This window comes from Gallus gallus, chromosome 1 (assembly GCF_016699485.2).
Source record: "Gallus gallus isolate bGalGal1 chromosome 1, bGalGal1.mat.broiler.GRCg7b, whole genome shotgun sequence".
Classification (NCBI taxonomy): domain Eukaryota; kingdom Metazoa; phylum Chordata; class Aves; order Galliformes; family Phasianidae; genus Gallus; species Gallus gallus.
Window position 1 is genome coordinate 71551612 of NC_052532.1, and position 20326 is coordinate 71571937.

The 20326-nt window shown below is 43.1% G+C and overlaps 1 protein-coding gene across 8 annotated transcripts in view; it reads left to right on the forward strand.

Moving 5' to 3' along the window:
- The window catches only part of ETV6 (ETS variant 6), a 132763-nt gene that overhangs the window by 20902 nt on the left and 91535 nt on the right, over positions 1 to 20326 (forward strand). Inside the window, exon 1 of one of the 8 annotated variants that reach the window (XM_046907769.1) lies at positions 1 to 10157. This exon is cut by the window's left edge and continues 19919 nt beyond it. The exons of the other annotated variants lie outside the window; for them this stretch is intronic. The gene's annotated coding sequence lies outside the window, so the exon portion shown is untranslated. The remainder of the gene's footprint in view (positions 10158 to 20326) is intronic. 8 annotated transcript variants of the gene reach the window in all.

The window sequence follows — 20326 nt, forward strand, 5'->3', positions numbered from 1 at the left end:
CTGGCAATGCTACTCTATTGCCTTACTGTACTGAGAAGCTTTAACTGTTAGCTGTCTGTACAGTACGCAGTGGTCCTTAAACATGTAAGGGCAAAGTGGTCTGTGTTTGTTGTCTGGGGCTTTTGAAACATTAGGTAACTTAATTTCCAAAGAGGAAAAGCAAATTCTGTAAAGGATTGAAGAGGTTGAACTGGTGTCTAAGGATGAATGAAAGAGAAGACTGCTAAGTGGAAGGAGAACAGAAATTAGTCGCTGCTGTAAAGGTACTACTGAAGTGTTAAGAATCAAGTTAGCTTGACCTCATCATTTCACAGACAGACGGATTAAGAATGAGTTAATTAGCATGAATGTAGTGATTTCCCCCTCCCCCCTTCAATAGTTAGTAGAATGCCAAAGCCATGACTCGAAGGAATATTTTCTTATTTCTATTCTGCTAAGGAAGGAGATGCATGGGACAGATGGAACTGATGGTGCAGGAAGTGATTGCTCATCTTTGCAACATCTCAGAAGACTAAGATTAGCAATTATCAACCCTGCTGGAGTAAGGAATATACTCTCCTCTCTTATTGCTATTTGTGATGCAAATGGAGGAGGGAAGGCACATATAATCAATTTTGAAACTTGTCTTTACCATACTGAGGTACATTAAATTTACCTCAGATAATTTTGCTGAACTTTCATAATCAAATTAGTAGAATTTTGCAAAACTTGTATGACCTAAGGTCCCATGACTTAGGCCTGTCTCCTGTAAGCCTCTACTGAGATTTTTACGGACCTGCACTTAGTTTTGGCCAAATATAGGGTGAGCCTCTTGATAGCTTGGGGGTAAAAATAATTGAGAACTTTTATGTTTACATTGATGATCGTGGCTAGAAGTCTGAAACAACAGCTCTTGGATTGAACATTCCCAAATTTGGAAATCTGAAATCCACATCTGGTTAGAATTTTTAGATGGAAAGATTTTAGCCTTGAAAAAAAATTCACTGATGCTTAAACAGACGTGAAATAAATCCATCATGAAACAAACGTTGTATGTAGTAGTAGTTATCCCTCTGTTTAGAAAGGAATTGATTGCAGTGCTTGTCCCCTTGGTATACTTAATGCACACTACTAAATTCATATTGCTCAATGTAAGAGAGGGTGGTAGGTGAAGGCAAGATGAATATCATGGTTGAACAGTCTTCTAGACTTTTTCTTGGGCTGTCTCTCAGTAAGAAATTTAAGGGTTAATAATTTACTCTGGCTGCTCTTGATGTACCAAGAACACAGTTCTACGAGTGCATGGGTCCCACTGGGTTTGGGGGAGATTACTCATGTGTCTGAATGCCTGCAGGCTTGCAGCTCAGTTTTGTGTGATTATTTTTTTTAGACTCCTTTTTAAAAATACACAAGAATTAAGCAATTTCCCTTATGCGGTGCCTCAGCCAAAGCCTGCTGAAGTCTTTGGGAAGCCTACTGTTTTCAACAGGCATTTGGATCTATCCCATGTTCCTTATGGTTTGGTATATTAGGTGGGTACAGTGGTGGTGGGATGCTTAAATGTCTTAGTTCTTAGCTGGTTATCCTACTGTGATTTAGTTATTATGGAATAGGTTGCCAGCATTACTAGCAGTGTAATTATTGTGGAATAAAAATAATAATATTGTGTTGATTCCAGAATTGTCTCCACATGGGGAGCTACTGCAAAATAAAAATGGTGCAACAGCTTCATAGCTTTGTCTGCAACAGTGCTACTCAGTTGCTCTCTGTAAGTATCTACCAAGGTGAAACAGAGGTGAAAGGCAGCGATATGAATCCCTTTTTATATCAGAACAACCTTCCTGCTTTGGATGTTTGCTGAACTGTAGTTATCATAGTTAAAAAACAAAAACAAAAAAGCAATAACACCAAACAACAACAACAAAACAACTCCAACCCCCATAACCCAAATGTAGACAAGCCCTTACCATGGACTCCAGCCAAGCTCCTGATCCTGCAATCAGATCTGCGTAGGTGGACCTGTGTGCTTGCTACTTCAGAGGGATTCTATACGTTCAGGTACCCACCTATGCAGATCTGATTGCAGGATTGTGGCCACATGCTTGTTAAAAAAACACAGGTGTTGCTTTTGGTTTAGGAGTGAACGCGCAAGGAAGCTGGACTGTGACCCAGGCGGCTGAAAGCATTGGAGCTTTGCTATTTTTGAGATCCCTGAGCAAGCCTACCTGCTTTTACATCTCAGTGGGAGCTCTGTTAATGGAGGTGTTGATAAACAATCCAGGGGAAAAATTTCTTATCATTGTCTTTTTGCATTAGGGCAGAAGAGGCAAAATACCCAATAAGTTAACTCGTATTGCAACGTGTGTATGGATCCTATGCACGGTCTTGGAGCAGAGCCCAAGGCTGAGATTTTAGTTTCCATAGTTGGTGCCTGAATCCTGTGGATCTAATGAGACCTGTAGGCCTAAGCATATTAGGTTTATTTGCAAAAGTGCTATGTTATTGTCTTCTATCTTAGCTGTTCTTTTAGAATCTCTAACTTCTACATTAACATGAGTACTGGCTAATACACTACACACATACATGCTATTAATTCCAGACGCTTCATGATCCAGTTTTTGCTAATTCACCCACATGATGATAAAGCACCCACTTCAGAAATAAAGCAGCAGTGTAACGGACAAAAGAAGGGGATTAAGTAAGACTTATTCAGTCCCTTCCTCTGTGATGTATAAGCTCATGCCTGAATACAGAATTTGAAGCATGAGACAAGTTAGTGTTTTCCTGTTTGTTTTTTTTTTTTTTTTTTAATTAAATACTTTAGATGTGCTGTGTATTCTTACATAGAATCATAGAATCATAGGATCGCTAAGGTTGGAAAAGACCCACAGGATCATCCAGTCCAACCATTCGCCCTTCACCAATGGTTCCCGCTAAACCATGTCTCTCAACACAACATCCAAATGCTCTTTGAACACCACCAGGCTCGGTGACTCCACCACCTCTCTGGGCAGCCCATTCCAGTGCCTCAGCACCCTTTCAGAGAAGTAGTATTTCCTAACGTCCAGCCTGGATCTTCCCTGGCGCAGCCTGAAGCCATTCCCTCTAGTCCTATCACTAGTCACACGAGAGAAGAGGCTGACCCCCAGCTCACTACAACCTCCCTTCAGGTAGTTATAGAGAGCAATAAGGTCTCCCCTGAGCCTCCTCTTCTCTAGACTGAACAATCCCAGCTCCTTCAGCCACTGCTCATAAGGCCTGTGTTCCAGACCCCTCACTAGCTTTGTTGCCCTCCTCTGGACACGCTCCAGGGCCTCAATGTCTTTCTTACAGTGAGGGGCCCAAAACTGGACACAGTACTCGAGGTGCGGCCTCACCAGTGAAGGTGAGGCCGCACCTCACCACATCAATGTGGCCTGCTAATTACACAGAGACAGGACTTTGTATTAAGTGGCTTTTCCCTTGAAAAATGTAATAAGAAATTATATTTTTATGTATTTTTCTTTATAATAATAATAATAATAATAGTAAACTTTTACAGAAGAAACACATTTCTTTTTTATTTTTCCCCATAAACACAAGGACTTATTCTGTTAGCCACAACAGAAAATTAGTCACTTCTGTGTATTCCTTCCTCTCTTAATATCTTGGCTATGAACATCTGTCCTAGAAACTGTTGAGTATCCTCAACTCCTGCCAAACAGAATAGATATGGAAGCTTATCAGCATGTCACTGATTCGGACTCAAATCGGGTTGAAGACCTGGTCAAAGGTGATATTCTGGCTGGAACTTATTTGGGCTGAAGGGGTGCTGCCTCAACTACTTTCTGCTGTATTATGTCTTTTCCACTCCACCTCAGCTCTTGCAGTCACGTTTGCCTCTGTAGTTGCTTCCTAATCCAATTCTATTGAAATTATATATATATATAATTTTTAGTAGTATGTTTTGTGTATTGGATTTTTTTTCTTTTTTCTTTTTCTTTCTTTCTTTTTTTTTTTTTTTTACAAGTTGACATTTTCTTTAAATAGTGAAATTTTGGGGGAAATTGAGGTTCTTACTTCTGAAGCTCCCTCTTCTTCCCCTCCTGTCTTCACAACTGTGTATCTTGAGTATTTCCAGCATAGAGAGTAGATGAGGGATTTGCCTACCCGTTGGTCCTAGGGTCACTTGTGATTTCTTGAGCCAGGTTTTCCCTGTATTTACAGACTGTTTTCTTAGTGGCATGTATATATTGAGGTAAGTATGTTAATTAAAAAGCAAAGAAGTTAAGACTGCAAACCAAGTCTGTTTTAAAAATAGCAGAGGATCTATTTTTCCATTATAGAGAAATATGAAAAGCAGATGGAAGGAATTTTTGGCAGTGTGAGTTGCTCTATTTGTTGTTGGGGAAGGGCTTGTTCTGGCAAGGCTGTGGGGAGGGACTCGATTCACGCATTGGAGTGCTGTGGGGCTGCCCGTCATGCTGTGGCTACAACACAAGATGGGCTTTGGGCTTTCTATAGGCTGATTTTCAGAGCTGCAGGTAATTGAAATTATCTCTAGCAGCTTTAATCAGCAGGTAATTCATTGGCATGATGTGCTTTCTAATCCCAGTGTTATTCTGCTGACCTGCAACCACTGTTCTTCTGACTTGATTGGGCATATTTCCTGCCTGGGGTTGGGAGGGCTGCCATGCAAATTGGGCTCCTCTGCCTCCTCAGCGATTATTAGTGTGCTCTGTATGTTAATGGAAATCACTCACTATCACGAGCCCTGCAACATCTGTTCAAGCTCCGATTTCATCTTCTTCTAACCAGTGAGAAAGTGACCCTGCTTTCCAGAAGGGTAGGGTACGTAAATGAGGAGAAGAGCGGGAAGCAGAGGGTCTCGTTAGCCTGGTGGGGCAAACTGTCCCTTCTTTCAGGCCCTTTCTTCTTTTAACTGTTGTTGTGAATGAGAAGGCTTGCACTCAGCAGCACGTAGTCTGTAAGCCATCTCTGTTTCCTGCTGATTTCATGTTTTGCTAGGAAAGACGCTGTGCAGGATGTTGAGATAGGATTAAGCAATGAGCCTGGGCATTAGCAGGCTGGCTGTGCTGAGAGACAGGGCTTGGTCTCTTTCAGCTCCAGCTGAAAGGAGATAGCTGTAACCTGTCCTGTAGCCACAGGCTTCTCCTCGGGCAGTTCTCCTGTGCTGCAGTTCTGTTGTCTCCTGAAATTGCCTGGTGCTGAGCCTTTGTTAAGGCTCTGTGATAGGGTGTTTGTGGTCTGACAGAAGCAGCTGACGATGGTTTAAAAAGGATATGTGTTGTAGTATTTCCTCCAAAGGGCCGCTGATGAGAAACTTTGGACAAGATTTTGACTTGACAAAATCGTGTTTTGACATAATTGAGAAAGGGAGATTTCTCTCAAGGCTTTTCCTTGAAAATGATTCTGTCATGAGAACAGCATCTTTTGCCTATTGAGGATCTGCCCGCCCCTGCTGCTAATCCCCCACCTGCAATCTCAGCCTACCCTAAGTGACAGCAGACGTGTTGGCAGCAGTATGCTGCCTTGCAGAGAGGTGTGAGTGGTCGTCCCCTGAGCGCGGAGATTAAGAGGAGCTGAAGTTTGCTTCAACTATGGTTCAAGTACTTCTAACAGCACAAAACCATTCCCAAGGAGTCTGGAAGCCTGTTTTCTGCATGAAAGTTGAAGAAAATGAGGCAAAAGTTCAGCCAGACTTGGTGGATTTGCAGAAGTGAAGGAGATTTGTTGCATCAGTATGGGTAAAATTTAACTGCGTAACTCCTTTGCATTCTCTCCTGTCAGCGGCGGGTTGTTTTTGGTTTTGTTTTTGGTCTGCAAGCATCTTTGAATAAAGCCACCAAATCCTAGCTGAAACGGTGCAAAAATGGAACAAAACTGTGACAGCTACTGGTTGTTCAAACATCATCAAAAGCTCTTGCATATCACACAAAATAACAAGGTACGGACTGTTTATGCAGACCTGAAGTTTTCGGAAGCCTGAAGTCTCATTTTTGCCAAAGGCTGTGTGGGTGCAGCAGGGAGTCATAACCCTAGTGCACAGCACAGGCAGACCAAAGGCTCTACATGGCTGTACCCCTTCTGCTTGCAAAGCTCGGTCAGGCCCTGCTGCTTGGTCATCACAGCTTATTTAGTCTATTGCTATCTGCTCCAGTGTGGCACCTAACAGTGAGAGTGGGCAAACCGATGCTTATAGGGATACGTTCAGAAGCTAGCTTTGGGCTGCTCTCTGGGTGCAACTTATTATTGGCCTAGATCTGGTGTTGGCCTGCGAAGGGAGCAAAGTTTCTTGTTATCTTGTTCACAGTCTCTGAAGTTGATGGGTAGAAAAAGATACAGGGAAAAAGGTAGATAGCAAGTAGCGGGGGTGGCTGCTGTGATACAAATTGTCCCTGTAAATCTGAGCCAGGGAACTGAGCGCCGGCACCTGGAGTTAGCCTCATCGCTGTGCAAGCTGGCTGTCAGGAGGTTCGTAATCAGGCCATGGGTATGGGGAAGAGGGGGGAGGGTGTTTTAAGTGTATGCATAGTATATCAGAACACAGATCGTCTGATTTGCACTGGAATTTTTGGAGTTGGGGAGCATGCTGCTTTTTGTTTTCATGATATAGATTGCAAGGTGTGACCAGCGTTTGTTTTGTGGAAAACGGTCTTGAGAGAGGCTGGCCACTCAAGATTTGTTCACGTTGCTCTGAGAGTTCATCTCATAGCTCCAGTTTTTTTTCTGCTCCCTCTCTGGTTTAAATACATATCCTCTTCTCCACCTGAGCATTGCTTTCTCCTTGCACTCAAGAGAAACTCCTCTGTGTTGTTGAAGCTCAAGTTACGGATGTAGCTGAGAAAGAACAGCCCTGTTTGCATTAACTCTGCAGCTGCTGATGTGGTCTCTTTGTTGCTAACCCAATGCCCCTGTTTAACATGGGTGTCACTTTTGTTTGGGCTTGAGCCCCCAGTGGTGCAGCGAAGCTCTGAGCTTTGCACTGGAATGGGTAAAGAGCTCTCACACTGTGCTTGTCTGCTTGAGTTAGTACTTGCTGATGGTAGGGGGTAAGGGGCACTCAGACCCCCTCAGTGGTTTACTTTTGTTTTAGCAGAACAACTAATATAACTAATTTTTAGGGTGCAAGAGTGGAATAAAATATAGTTCTTTTAGGAATAAAAAGACTGCATCATTGTATTTATAGGAACACACGTGCTCTGGTGTCTGTTCATTGGGACTTGCTGGCTTTTTTGGATATGCAGTTGTCTGGAGTCTGTCCAGCTAGTGCCCATAGGACTTTGTGTTTCCATAAAGGAAAATCTTCAGTGCGCCTTTAAATCCTTCTCTCTCAGTAACAGGCTTCATTACTCTCTCACAAATCAGGAGCTCTGTGTACATCTAACAACAATTTCTGCTGCACCGAGGTTGCTGCATGCATCTCTGTTCTCACTGTTTTCTTTTCCCCACAGGCCTGATGCATGTTGGTTTTTTTTCTTTTGTTGTTGTTGTTGTTTTTTTTCTTTTCCCCAGCTGTTCCATAATTAAAGGCTTAGCTATGGCAAGGGTTATCATTGTGCTGCAATGTATCACAGCTTGTGTCACCGGCCGGCTATTGCAAGTAATAGGAGCAGGTAGTTCTGCTCGCTAAAGATACCAGTATCTCTCCATTTCCCATTTTTGCAATTTCCAGTGTTCAGCAAAACCCTTTGCTCCCTTTGTCAGTGGGAACGTATATGCTTACTCACAGGTTTTTTTTTTTTTTTAGATTAGTTCATCCAGCATCAAAGATTAAGATCTCGCTGTTATTTTTGCAGACTCACAGGTTTAGATGAGTTTCAGCACAGGTTTCTAATCATTACTGTGAATTTCGACATATAGGTTAAAGTTGCAGTGGGGGTATGTGATGATATGTATGTATAACATACCTGAATGGACACACATGAAGGCACGTGTTGAAAGATGGATCTTTGCCTGGGAGCCTGCGCACTCAGAGCAGCTTCACCAACTAATCCAATGCATAGTTGCAGCTTTCCTTACAAATGGTGCTACTCTGCTTTTAAATGTTTCCAGTCACAGGCTTGGATTGCTGTGTTTTTATTGCTGCCATTCCAGTCTGAGCTGGGATGGGAAGAGGAGAAGATTTTGAGGGGGAAAATAAAGTTGTGTTTTCCTGTGACAGCTCACAAATGTATTTAGTTTAGTCCTAATCACAGTAGAAGGGGGTCGGCAGGCAGGAGGCAGGTGGAGTGGTTGCTAGTGGTACAATGAGTGCAGCTTGCTGCGTGGACAGCATTCTGTCGTGGGTGACTCTCATGGTCTGAGGGCTGATGGTTCTCATTGAAGCTGGTTTAAGAGCTCCCAATTCATCATCCAGCCCAGCCACAGCAGTCTTGTGAAGTCAGCCTCTGGGAGCAAAACCACTTGCCAGAAGAGCAGGTGTGTCAGTATGAAGTGGCCCATGAGGAGCAGCTGTAAGCACGAACTTTGCCCATTTATTTGCTCAAGGTTTTATCTCATCCTTTTTTATACAGCCCTGTAAAAATGAATATGACTATGTCAAGCGGGGCCGTATCAGAAGCAGGCTCCCTCATGTGCTAGGTGGCCTTGTAGGCGAGAGCCGTGTGTGAGAGGGGAGAGCTGTGCTTTCTGTGCCATCCCAGGAGTTAGAAACACCTGAGCAAACAGTGGGCACCCGGGGTGCATAGGTAGTGACTGCTGTGTTGGTACACTGCATGGATTTCTCATGCCCATAGAGTTTTCATCCTGCGGGGAAATTCTGACATTAGAGCAAGACCAGAGCGTCTGGAATGGAAAGCTTACCTTGCAAAGTTGTTCTGTCATTTTGCATTGGGTTTTTGAATGCGGATAGCAAAATTAATATCGAAACAGAAATTTTCTTCTGAATTGATGACTAAGTGTTCCGCTTGGAAAGTGTAGCGGCACAGTGTGCTGCTGCACTGAAGTAATGCAGAAAAAAAATATTAAAAAATACCTATGTAATAATTGAAAGTGCTGGTGAACGTTGTGATTCCTTGCTAGACTGGGGGCACTGGGGGAAACGTCTGCTGTAAAATTTGTTACCCCTTCTGGTGTTCGGATCCCTGGCACTGGACTTGTAGTTGGGCAGTTAAAATGGATGAGTTATTGTTTGTGTAGGGTGTTATAGGAGGATGAGGCAACAGGATTTTCTAGGCTTAGAAACTATTTGGTGCCGGATGTAAGGCAGCTATACCCACATGAACTGGGCCAAGCATGGCTGGCAGTTAAGACACTTACACTTTAGGGAAAGTGACATGGTCCAATACGCAGGGAGCCTGGTGGATAGTCAGAAGACCTGCATCGTTTCCCTGTCTCTGTGTGACTTTGAACGATGTGTTTCACTGCTCTGTACCTCATTTTCCATCTTATCTGCTTCGCACCGTATGTATTTAGATATTAAACCATTAGAAATAGGACTGCCTCTCTCACCAGGCAGAGCAACGGCATGCTGCGACATAGTCTTAATAAACATAAACAGTGCTGATCTTTGGATAGTGAATATACATTTCAGACAATTCTAGTTAATTTTTTATTTTCAGCTGTATCACCAAGGCTTGATCTTTGGACCCGTATAACCAAACTTTTTTCCTTATTTGCTTTCTGCTATTCTGCCTTTCGAAGGACTTTGTGGAAAAGAAAGCAGTATAAAAATCACACAACCGGTTTGGCAGGTCCTGTATAAACAGGAGAAATGCCAGGAAAAGTCTCACGGCTTTGTTGCCAGCTTGAAAAAAAAAAAAAAAAAAATCTGATTAATTTTCCCCTAATGAAAACCTCAACCATTGCTACGTGTGAGGAGGATTGTGGGGAAGGGCGTGTAGTGGAAAGGGTTAGGGGGATGCTTGCTGGAACAAACATGTGTGTCTTCAAAGCTGGGAATGTGCTTGCTCTTGGGCAGTTGTCCCAGTCACCTCCTTACTCGTAGGAGCAGAAGGGTTTTGTCACGACTCTTAGAAGCAGTGTGTTTTGATTTTTTTTTTTCTTTTTTTCTTTTTCCCCCCATCTCTTCTAACAGTCTCACAGCTCAGCTTGGGTGTTAAACACGCCTTACTTGATCAGATGGGGTGATTGATGCCCCCTGCTTCTTGCTCTGCCTGTGCCAGCAGAAGGCTGTGCTGCTCTTTGGGGCGGTTTTGCTGTGGTGTCTCGGTCGGGTAAGGAAACCTGCCTTGCTGACTGGGTCTGTGTGGTTGTGTAACTGTGGGAAGGGTTGCAGTGCCTCTATCCTGGTTCTTGTGGCACAGGAGGGATGTGTCTCTGGAACAGGTCCACTAGCTCTCGTCTGGCATGGACAATCTCTGCTGTGCGCTTGAGTCAAAAGATTACAAGCAATGCTTTGATATCAGGGGTTCTTACGGAGGTTGAGGGTTATTTAAACTCAGTATTAAAATGCGAAGTGAGAACGTTTGAAAGCTTTTGTATGATACCTGTACGCCACAGCTGGTTGATTTCATCAAAGTCAGCTTTTTCCTCATACTTTCTCCTGTTCTCAACTCCAGAAACAAGGCACTGCAGGTAGAGTCGGAATGGGATCTAGACAACTTGCTGTTCTTTCTGCCCTTCCATTTCCTGATTGTAAAACAGGATTCAAAAAGGTTCTTTCCTCCAGTGCTTTTCTGTCTTGGCTGCTTTGGCTTTGAGCTCTGCAGGGCAGGGGCTGTTCTCTGATCTGTTTCTGCAGTGCCTCGGGCAACGGTGCTGGGGTTCATGTTGCTTCTGGGTGCTATTGCAGTATAATTGTTCAGTTGTAACATGTGGGTTTAGAGCCTGGTAGGGTTCCTAGGAGAGACTATTATTTTTTTAAGATATCTGAAGCTTTTAGATGTTGTACTGAGGGACATAGTTTAGTGGGGAAATATTGATGGTAGCTGGATAGTCGAACTAGATGATCTTGAAGGTCTTTTCCAACCTTGGTGATTCTATGTTTCTATGAAAGTAGGTTTTTGTTTTGCTCTGTGCTGCTGTCTGAGCTAATTGCCTAATCTCTAAATGTTTTGGTCCCTCCGCTTGTGAAGGTGAGTGCAATAACACTTCTATTCAATGCAGGGAAATGGTGATGGTTTTATGAGGCATGTGTGGATAGTATAGTGTTGTAGGCCATAGATAAACTTTTATACCGAGCTCAAATGGGCCCAGAACAAACACTTCACTCTTTTTTTCTTAAAATGATTATGATTTATGCAATTTCAGTTGGCTCAGTTCCCAAGCCTGTCATGTCTGTAATGAGGAAATATTTGTAGCTCATAAGCAATCTCAGGGTAGTGGTGATGGGACTCTCGCTGCACTGTCCATTCAGGTGTGAACCAGCAGTGCTTAGTTGTCAAAAACAAGCCAGTGATAACCAAAGAGAAACTTTAGCACTTTTCTTTTGCCAGGAGCAGTGTCACAACCAGTGCTTTGGGATTATGAGCTGAAACAGAATAATAATTTGAGAAAGAGCAAAAAATATGCACAGGTTGAAAGGAAAAATTAAAAGCTAGGTAACTTAATGAACAGAAAAGGCTATGGCAGTGAAACAGCTAAGTTGAGGTTTTTGCACTTAACCATCCTAGCACTTGACATGCCTGTGGGCTCAGCATCATCCTGTTACCTCCGCAGCACAGCAAAGGGTCAGAGTGCTGTGGTAAAGCCACAACTTGTTTTAGAGAGTGAGTAGTGGTTCTGGGACCAGAACTTTCCTCCTCCTGTCCTTTTCACCATTTTTATTCAAGCCTCCTGTGCAGAGCACGTTTTGTCACGTGCCTTCTGGTGCAGCATCTGCCATCCAACCCCGTATGGCAGCACCATGCAGTGGGTGATCCACTCCTTGTTCCCCTGCTGAGTGTTGGGAGTGCCTGTGGAATTTCCACAGCATATAAGGGTGGTGTGTGATGTACCCTGTCACATGGACAGGTTGTACCTGGAAGGCATCTCTTGTTTTCACAGCAGTTAGGAAAGGATTGCTAATAGCACTCCTTACACAACAGAATATTCACTCGCTTAGTTCATTACTTATTAGCTCCAGGCAGGGCATTGCAGATTTGTTAATGCTAATGGCCAAATCATTAGAGTGTGCAACATTAATGGAGGAGAAAGCATTTAATAAAGACCCATCACTCGACCCTGTCATTGTCCCTGGAATACAGGCGGTGTGTTAAATTCAGTCCCCACTCTCATCTTGTCACCTACCTCTTCTTAAAAGGGCAGCTCGCTGGGAAGCTTCAGCTTTTCAAATGCATCTTCTTTTAAATCAGATACGCTATGCCATGCCCAGCTGTCTCTTTACAAACATATTTAAAAACTCTCCTTAAAATTCTGCCAGTGCTGATGGTTCTGTGCTGGAAGGTCCTTGTTTTAGAGGAAAGGAAAGCTTTTGCTGTGCCTCCAGCTATCCTCCAAGGTGATTTGTTTCCTTTTTCTGAGTAATGTTTTGTTACTGATACACTGGATCAGCAGAAGGTTCAGTTTCTTCTAGTTTGCATTCTGATACCACAGATTGCTGACTGAGAGATCTTCAAAAAGCTGTTAAATAGCTCCTTAAATAAATTGGTGAGTAGCTGTTAAAAGTAAGATGTTTCTTGTACAGGTTAACCCACCTGCAGGTTTTATTTCTTTTGATGTAACTCAGCTTCCTTCAGTGGTCTCCCATTGCATTTTAATGTTTTAATCACAGCTTCTTGTTAGCTCATCCTTCTACAAAGTCTTCCAGATATATCTTCCCTTCTATTCATATTTATTTCCTTTATTTCCAGATACAGCTGTGGGCCGTATCTATCATGTCTCTCTTTGTCTCTGTAGTTCCTTTACTCTTTATAAGCTAGACCTTCAGACTCTTACAATACTTGTCTGTCTTGCATACGTAGATACGTAGGTACGTGTCTGCCTGTATACTTATGTTTGTGTAGGATAAAATGCAGAATGAAAAGCCTGCAAATGTGCAGGATACAATATTCTACGAGACACCCTCCTAGCTGTTTTTTATGTACTCGTGTCAAATTTTCCTGTTTAGCCACACTGGTCTCATGTTTTTCACTTTAAAGCAAGTGGCTAGAGAAGTTTAAAGATAGTAAGGGGAGAGTTGTAATTTGTTGTTTCTTCCACATCCAGTTCCTGTACAGCAGTCAAAGTCAGTTCAAGTATGGTCCTTTTTAGGAACTCCCTCTGCATTCAGTATTGCTGGGGATCAAATAATCTGAATCCACCTGATGTTTTACAGTGGCAAACATCCACCTCCTCTTCCTTCTGGACTGGCTTATTCAGAAAATCATTGAGAACAGGTATTTTATCTGGCTTTCTTTCTCTCTGGATTCTGATCGGTTTTCTTGAGCCACCCTAGTGAGTCTTGCCTCTTTTACCACCAGCAGCCCTTTTCTACAGCTCTCCTAGTCCTGAGCTGCTCTAGATTCCCTCTGAAAAGTTGCCTTTATCCACTTAGAGGTTGTGTTGAACACAAGGATACAGCAGCATGCACTCTGTCTGTACTGAGTTACTTTTGCACTGTTTGGACCTTCGGGAGAGGCAATGTAAGGTGTAGGGCTGGACCTTGTCACAGTACCCCTGGGTATCTCCATGTATTTGGTGTGTCTTTTTTCATGGAGGGTCCGAAGTGTAATGAAATGCTGCCACACGGAATGTAGCAGTGCTGTGTATGCTGTGTTTCATTTTACTGGTGAGGAAAGATGCAGAGGCTTTACCTTTGCGGGGTTAAGCTGTAGTTTGTGGGTAATCATAGTGCACCTGTCCTCTGGTCTGATGGTGTTTTCTCATGTTAACACCCATACCTGCCATCAGAGTTTCCTTCCCAGTGCCTCCAGAAGCCGATAACCTCTTTGCAGAGGATGTTTTTATACTTAACCAGGGCAGGCACCTACATGATCAAATATAAACAACTTTTTCTCAATTTGTTATAGTAGCTGAAATTTAGGTGTGCCTGTATTTTCTAATGGTAACAGATAGAAGATAATTATGGCAGATTGTGATGCAAGTTGTTTTCAAACAGGAATGTACGCACACCGTTCACACTCAAGTTCAAACTGATTTCATGCAGATAAGGAGAGAAATTAAAATGGACTGACTGTGCTAGCAATGATAGAGATTGAGGCTCGTATCTGCACTTCACTTCCCTTGCTGTAAATCAGACCAGAATCACTGCTTTCAAAAAGCCACTGAGGAATGTTGTACGTACAGATGAGAGCGGAGACTAGCCTTGCAGTGGGATTGAGAACGGTCATTTCTTATATTTATGGTATTTTAAAAATATGTATTTTGTAATGTTGTAATGGAATTTGTTTCCATCAACGACTGATGATTAAAAAAAACCACGTGACTTCTATGTGAATTACCCTCCCCTGATTTTTCCACAACTTGACTTATAGGCCTGCAGATAATCCTTGGCAGTGAGTGACCTGAACTTGTCCATGTGATGGTTCTGACATGTGCTTTGTACTATGGAAGTACTTCATATCCCATTGTGAATGATCCTGATGGTAGTAGCTGTAGATTCACTAAAAGTAATCATATTTTGTAGAATGACTGGTAGTGGCTCTTATCCATGAAATACATTTGAATACACAGTGGCATTGCAGCTTTCCAATATACTGATAGCTCAGTGATGTGTCCAGGTAGAGTCATGCATATTTCTGTGCCGGCCTGAATGGACCACAGAGCAGCTCACGGATTCTCCTTTCCTATAACATGTGAAGGGGAGCTCCTTGTACACCATGTTTCCCCTTCATTTTTCCATCTCTGTTTTTGTGGCCTCCAGAAATTTTATGCTGAATGCATGACCCCATGATGAGTGTTTAGGACATGAATTCCCACACACACAGGCAGGGTTGCAGAGCCTCTGTATGTTACAGATGAGACACCCCAGCATTCTCTTCTTTAGGAAAGAGAATGGGAAAAGAAGTGCATCAAAATCTCTGCTGTGCAGCTCTCTCAGCTTGGAAAGTCTCTACGCATTGCCCTCCCTGCTTCCCACTCACTGTCCACACTACTTCAAAGCCTAGCGTGTTTTTTGTAGCTCTGCTGTAAACTCTCAAGCCTTCTGTGGTGGTTGGTGCTAGAAGTGGGTGCTAACAGTACTGTGGCGTAGGTGCAAAAGGATTTGCTGTTTGGATCACACCTCTCTCCATACCTTGGCTGAACAGAGGTTCTTCGGAGGAATGTGCGGTAAAAACCCCGTAATGCAAATTCTGCAGTCATGAGTAGAGAAGAGGTGGAATGGGGGAGAGAATTTCTTCCTAACATCAGGCGATTGAATCTGTGGTTGACTCTTGCCTTGGAGCCGTAGGGCCAGTTGCCAGCTTTATTGCCTCTGTGGGGCCTGGAAAAGTCTCCTGCTTTGACTTGATAAGGCTTTGCTCTTGTCTTGGTGTCTGATGATTCCACATGCAAATTCTGAACAAAGATTTGCCTCCCATATACATTTTACACTGCCTGTCTGGGTTATCTGTGGATAACGGTCTTTTTTGCTTGTGGAAATGAGTAATTTTTCATGAATCTTACTGAAGTCTTTGCCTGAATATTATCTGTTAGTTTTACTTGATATTATCTTCCCGTAGCCTCTTTCTGCCCTGTATTCCACCATATTAGCAGCAGCCTCAGTGAAGAAGTACTTCTTGAGTATGCGGCTCAGCTAGTTTGTGGTTCATTTATATTTGCTAGCTTGAGTTATTTTGCAGTGCTCAGACAATAATGGAGCCGTATCATAGCATTTTCAACAAGATTGACTTCCACAAGCTGCCGTTTCACAGCTTTCTGTAAGACTTTAATTTAATAAGAGCAGTATCTGTGATCATTTTAGGAGAGGCATGGGATTCTCCACCATCTCCTTTCCCTTTTCCTTTTGTGATGAACTGTTGTACCTCACTGTTTTTTATTTGCTTTGGAATTTGCCTGAGTGAGGATTGTGATGTGAGGGGGTAGCTGTCTTCTCCCCTTGTGCTGGGAAGTTGATTGGAGGCAAGCTGAAGAGAGGAGGCAGGGAGGAACTGAACTTCACGAAATCGCTAAGGTCACCAAGACAATCTCTGTTCTCTGTGTGCAGGAAATGAGATATTAATCTTTTTCCCAGTGCTGCTTTGCATAAGGTCCATTCCAGTGAGCTGTGTTTGTTTTAATTTCTCTAATTACTGATAGTGTGCTGATTATGCTGCTATAGATTTGACGTGAATAGCTATATTAATGGGATCAAAAATGAGGAGAAGTCTGCCATGGAAATTAAGGAGATGACAGCAACAGAGGGAGGGGAGGGAAGTAGGGAGTTTAATTTGTACCCTGGCACTGCAGAGCTCTACTTTTCTTTTTCTGGAACTTGATCATTCTTCCCTGGCAGCAGTTAGAGTATGCAAGCTACAGAGCTGACCAAAATCCCCAAATGTTTTAATTGTGTATCCGAAGCCATACAGTGCCTCAGGGTCTCTGATTTCCTTCCTCTTTCCTGTGTCAGTTCCTGTAACTGTGGGTGCTCTCTTGGACTTTTTTATCTTGCATGCAAAACACTGATGAATACTGCATACATCTTCCTTCCCTTTCCTCTTCACCTGACTTGCTTCCCTAATGATTAACTTGCCTGCTTTCTTGCTGTCTGCCCTTGTGCAAATCTTTGGCTGGTTTGCTGGCATAGCCCTTTTGAGTGCCCAGACATCAAGGGCACTCTGAGGCATTCCTGCAGACACTTCCTTCCCACCAATAACTCTCTCCTTCAAGGCCATTTTTTCCCTCTGCCTTATCCAAGGCACATATGCCTGAGAGGAACCACAGCAGCCTAACCAATTCCTCTGACCCTACTTTCAGGCTTTCCATAGATCCAGCTCCCTAGGCGTGTCTTTCCATTTTTTCCTTTTCTAGATGTGCTCACTGAAAGAGATGGAAGCCCTGGTGGTCTGTCCCTGCAGGGCTCAACGTCCTCTGTGATGTAGGGTCTATGGTTTTGTGTGCAGAACATCACCTTCCATAGTCCTGAGAGCTACAGACATACTTTTCAAACCTAGATTTGCACAAGTAAAGGATGAGCTACTCCAATGTTTTTTAAGCCAGTGCAGGGGAACTGTAGGCATTCCCAGAATCAAGTTGGGCATCAAAACCTCTGTGCACCTGCTAGTGCTGCCTTTTCTGATCATATGTGCCACAGGTAAGGAAGTGGAGTGGGGTAATAGGATGATACCCAGGTACCTGGAAGCTTCCCTGCAAAGCAGAATCTCACTGTTTCTGTCCTCTGAGTAGAGACAAACTGTGAGGCTACTACAGGAAATTTTCTGCCTTTTTACTTCCAATTGTTGGCCTTCAGTAGTTAAGGCAGCCCAAATATTCATGCCTACATCTAGTGGTACTATTCATGGGAAGCCTTGGCCATTTGGAGAAACCAGTATAAACAAGAAATTCAACAAGATGGGCATTGAGAAATGCCTGGACCCTGGGTGATGCCGCGTGGACCTTGGGTGGCAAAGGCATGTCATCTTTCAGTCTTGGTCAACTTCCTCTATGTAGCATCACTGCACACAGTACAGGAAGAGACTTCTACATACTGAGAAGTCATCTGGATTTTATATCCAGTGTAGGGTATTTGGTGTCAGTGACTCAATGTCCTGATGGATATCAGTGATGAGTGGTGTCCCTCAGGGGTCAGTACTGAGACCAGTGCTGTTTAACATCTTCATCAGTGACATTAGGATTGAGTGCACCCACAGCAAGTTTGTGAATGACACTAAGCTGCGTGGTGTGGTTGACATGTCCAAGGATGTCATTTAAAGAGATGTTATAGAGGGGAAGGAGGGGATCAGACTCTTTAGCAAGGTCTGCTGTGTTTGGACGAAGGGAAGTGATTTCAGAGTTAAAGAGGAGAGATTAAGATTGGGCATAAAGAAGGTTTTTTTTACAGTAAGAGTGGTGAGGCACTGGAACAAGTTGCCCAAAGAGGTGGTGAAAGCCTTGTCCCTGGAGATATTCAAGGTCACTCTGGACAGAGCTCTGAGCAACCTGATCTAGCTGTAGATGTCCTTGTTCACCGTGTGGGAGTTGGACTGGATGATCTTTAAAGGTCCCTTCCAACTCAAAAGATTCTATGATTCAATTCTTCAAACTGAGTTTGATGTGTAATGGCTTTGGGAGTCTGATCAGCCGTTATGTACGCTCCTGCTAGGTGATCATGATCAATATATCTTGCAAGTTACCTTATTTTTTAGACAGGATAGTTTGACTAAGGTTTTCTCAGTCCCAAGATATTCAGTATTTTGTCTTTTTATAAACAAAAGAACAAAACAGTTTCTTGTCTTGGTTCTTAAGCATGTGTTTAATCTGTCCCTACTAGATGGGGCAGCTGAAAGCATGCCATAGTTTCAGCAGACCTGGGAGGCTGTCTAGGTGGCACTGTTGAAGGACCAGGCACTACAGCAAACTCTGGGGAGCATCTCTGTGAAGGCTGATCTAATGCATTTCTTCAATATCCATAGTCAAGTTGAGTTTTCATGGTGAAACTTTGTTAGAATCATAGAATCCTTTGAGTTGAAAGGGACCTTTGAATGTCATCTAGTCCAACTCCCCTGCCATTAACAGGGTCTACAGCTAGATCAGGTTGCTCAGAGCCTGGTCCATCTGGACCTTGCGCGTCTTCTGGGATGGGGCATCTACCACCTCCCTGGCCAACTCGTGCCGGTGCTTCACTACCCTTTTCATAAAAACTGTTTTCTTACATCCAATCTAAGTCTCCCCTGTTTTAGTTTGAAATCATTTCCTCACATCCTGTTGCAGTAGACCCTCCTAAAGAGTCGGTCCCCTTCTTTCTTATAGCCCCTGCTTTTAGATACTGAAAGGGATACTTTCTTGACTCACTGTGAACTGAAAAAAGCCTTTCAAAAACTATGACAACAATCAATATGCCTACTGTTTTATCCAACTCATTGTTGCTACTGGCAAAACATTAGGAAACTGCTATTTTGAAGTTATTCATAGATACTTCTTGTTTTGGGGCTGAGCGTTTGGTCCCTTGTGAGCTTGAATGCTTCTAGAGTCCCATGGCAGGCAGTGGATCTGGAATGCAGTAATGCCAAGTTCCTTCCTAACACTCATCACTAATAGTTTCAAAGGACCACATCACAAGTATATTAACTTAACCTCTTTTACCAGTAGACCAGACTGCATCAAGGCTTTTTACTCGAGTACACACAATAAGGTTCATCCCAGTTCTGCTACTTGTCCTGCCTCCCAGGCTTCTGCTTGAACAGCCCTGCTGTTGAACTGTCTCGTCTATTCTTGGCCCTAACACAAAGGGAAATGTTTAACTGACCGATTACAAAATTTGTTCAGAAAAATTTCTAGTACCAGTTTGTCTGGTTGCATAACCTTAAAAGTATGAGATACCAACCATATTTGTTTGATGGATCACATAAGAAAAGTTCAAGAGTTATGAAGATGAAAAATCATTCTCGAACAAATCCTATTTTAGAGATAGGAACACAGCAGATACCTCCAGGAAGTGTGATTCTGCAGAGCCTCTATAAGACTGGAGAAGTAACTGTGACCTTCTGCATTCACACTCGTGGGGAGGTGGGGTACTGTGTGTGATTGGAGCATGGAGCTATGGTAAGCTGAAGAACTGGAATGACGTTTGCACCTTGCTGCAAACAGGGATGAACTTCAGTTTTTCCACAAGCCCTGTGACTTGACCTCCCCGTGACTTTTCTCTTTCACACCTTTTGGAAATCTGGCCAGGACGGTTACAAGGATCACTCTTTCAGGATGCATTTGTTAAGTCTCTTGCCCTTGGGAGGCACATGCCATCCTGTTTCAAGACAGCTCTACTCTGAAATTACTTAGCTCATTTGAGCTTTGCTCTTTCTGTAGTTCAGGTTGCCTGTGTGTCTAATAAGACTTCCTCAATATCTGCAGATTGCTTTGATATTTGGGTTAAAGGTGCTGGAAAAAATGCAGAATTCATGAGGGAGGACATTTCAAAGGCACATATGAGAGCTGGAGAGCTAATTCTCCTTTGTGCCTTGTAAAATGTTTTCTGCCAATATTTCCAATTCACACATTACTGTGGACATCTAAAATGCGTGGAAAAAATAACTGGGACAAAATGAGTGAGTTTGCATTTCCACAACTTCTTTGTGTTTCCTACTGCCCTGCTCTTACGAATACTAGGAAACAATTATTGCAATATATTGAATTGTAGCACTAAATCTCCATGCAGCTGTCTTGGTATAAATATGGTTACCATATGTCTGTAGTAGATTAATCATTGCTGAGAGAAAGGCAGTGTGTACTGCATGCATTCTATCTTGGTACAGCACCTCCTGAAAGTTGAGAGAAATGCACTGGATTCTGGGTTTGATTTTATCTGCTG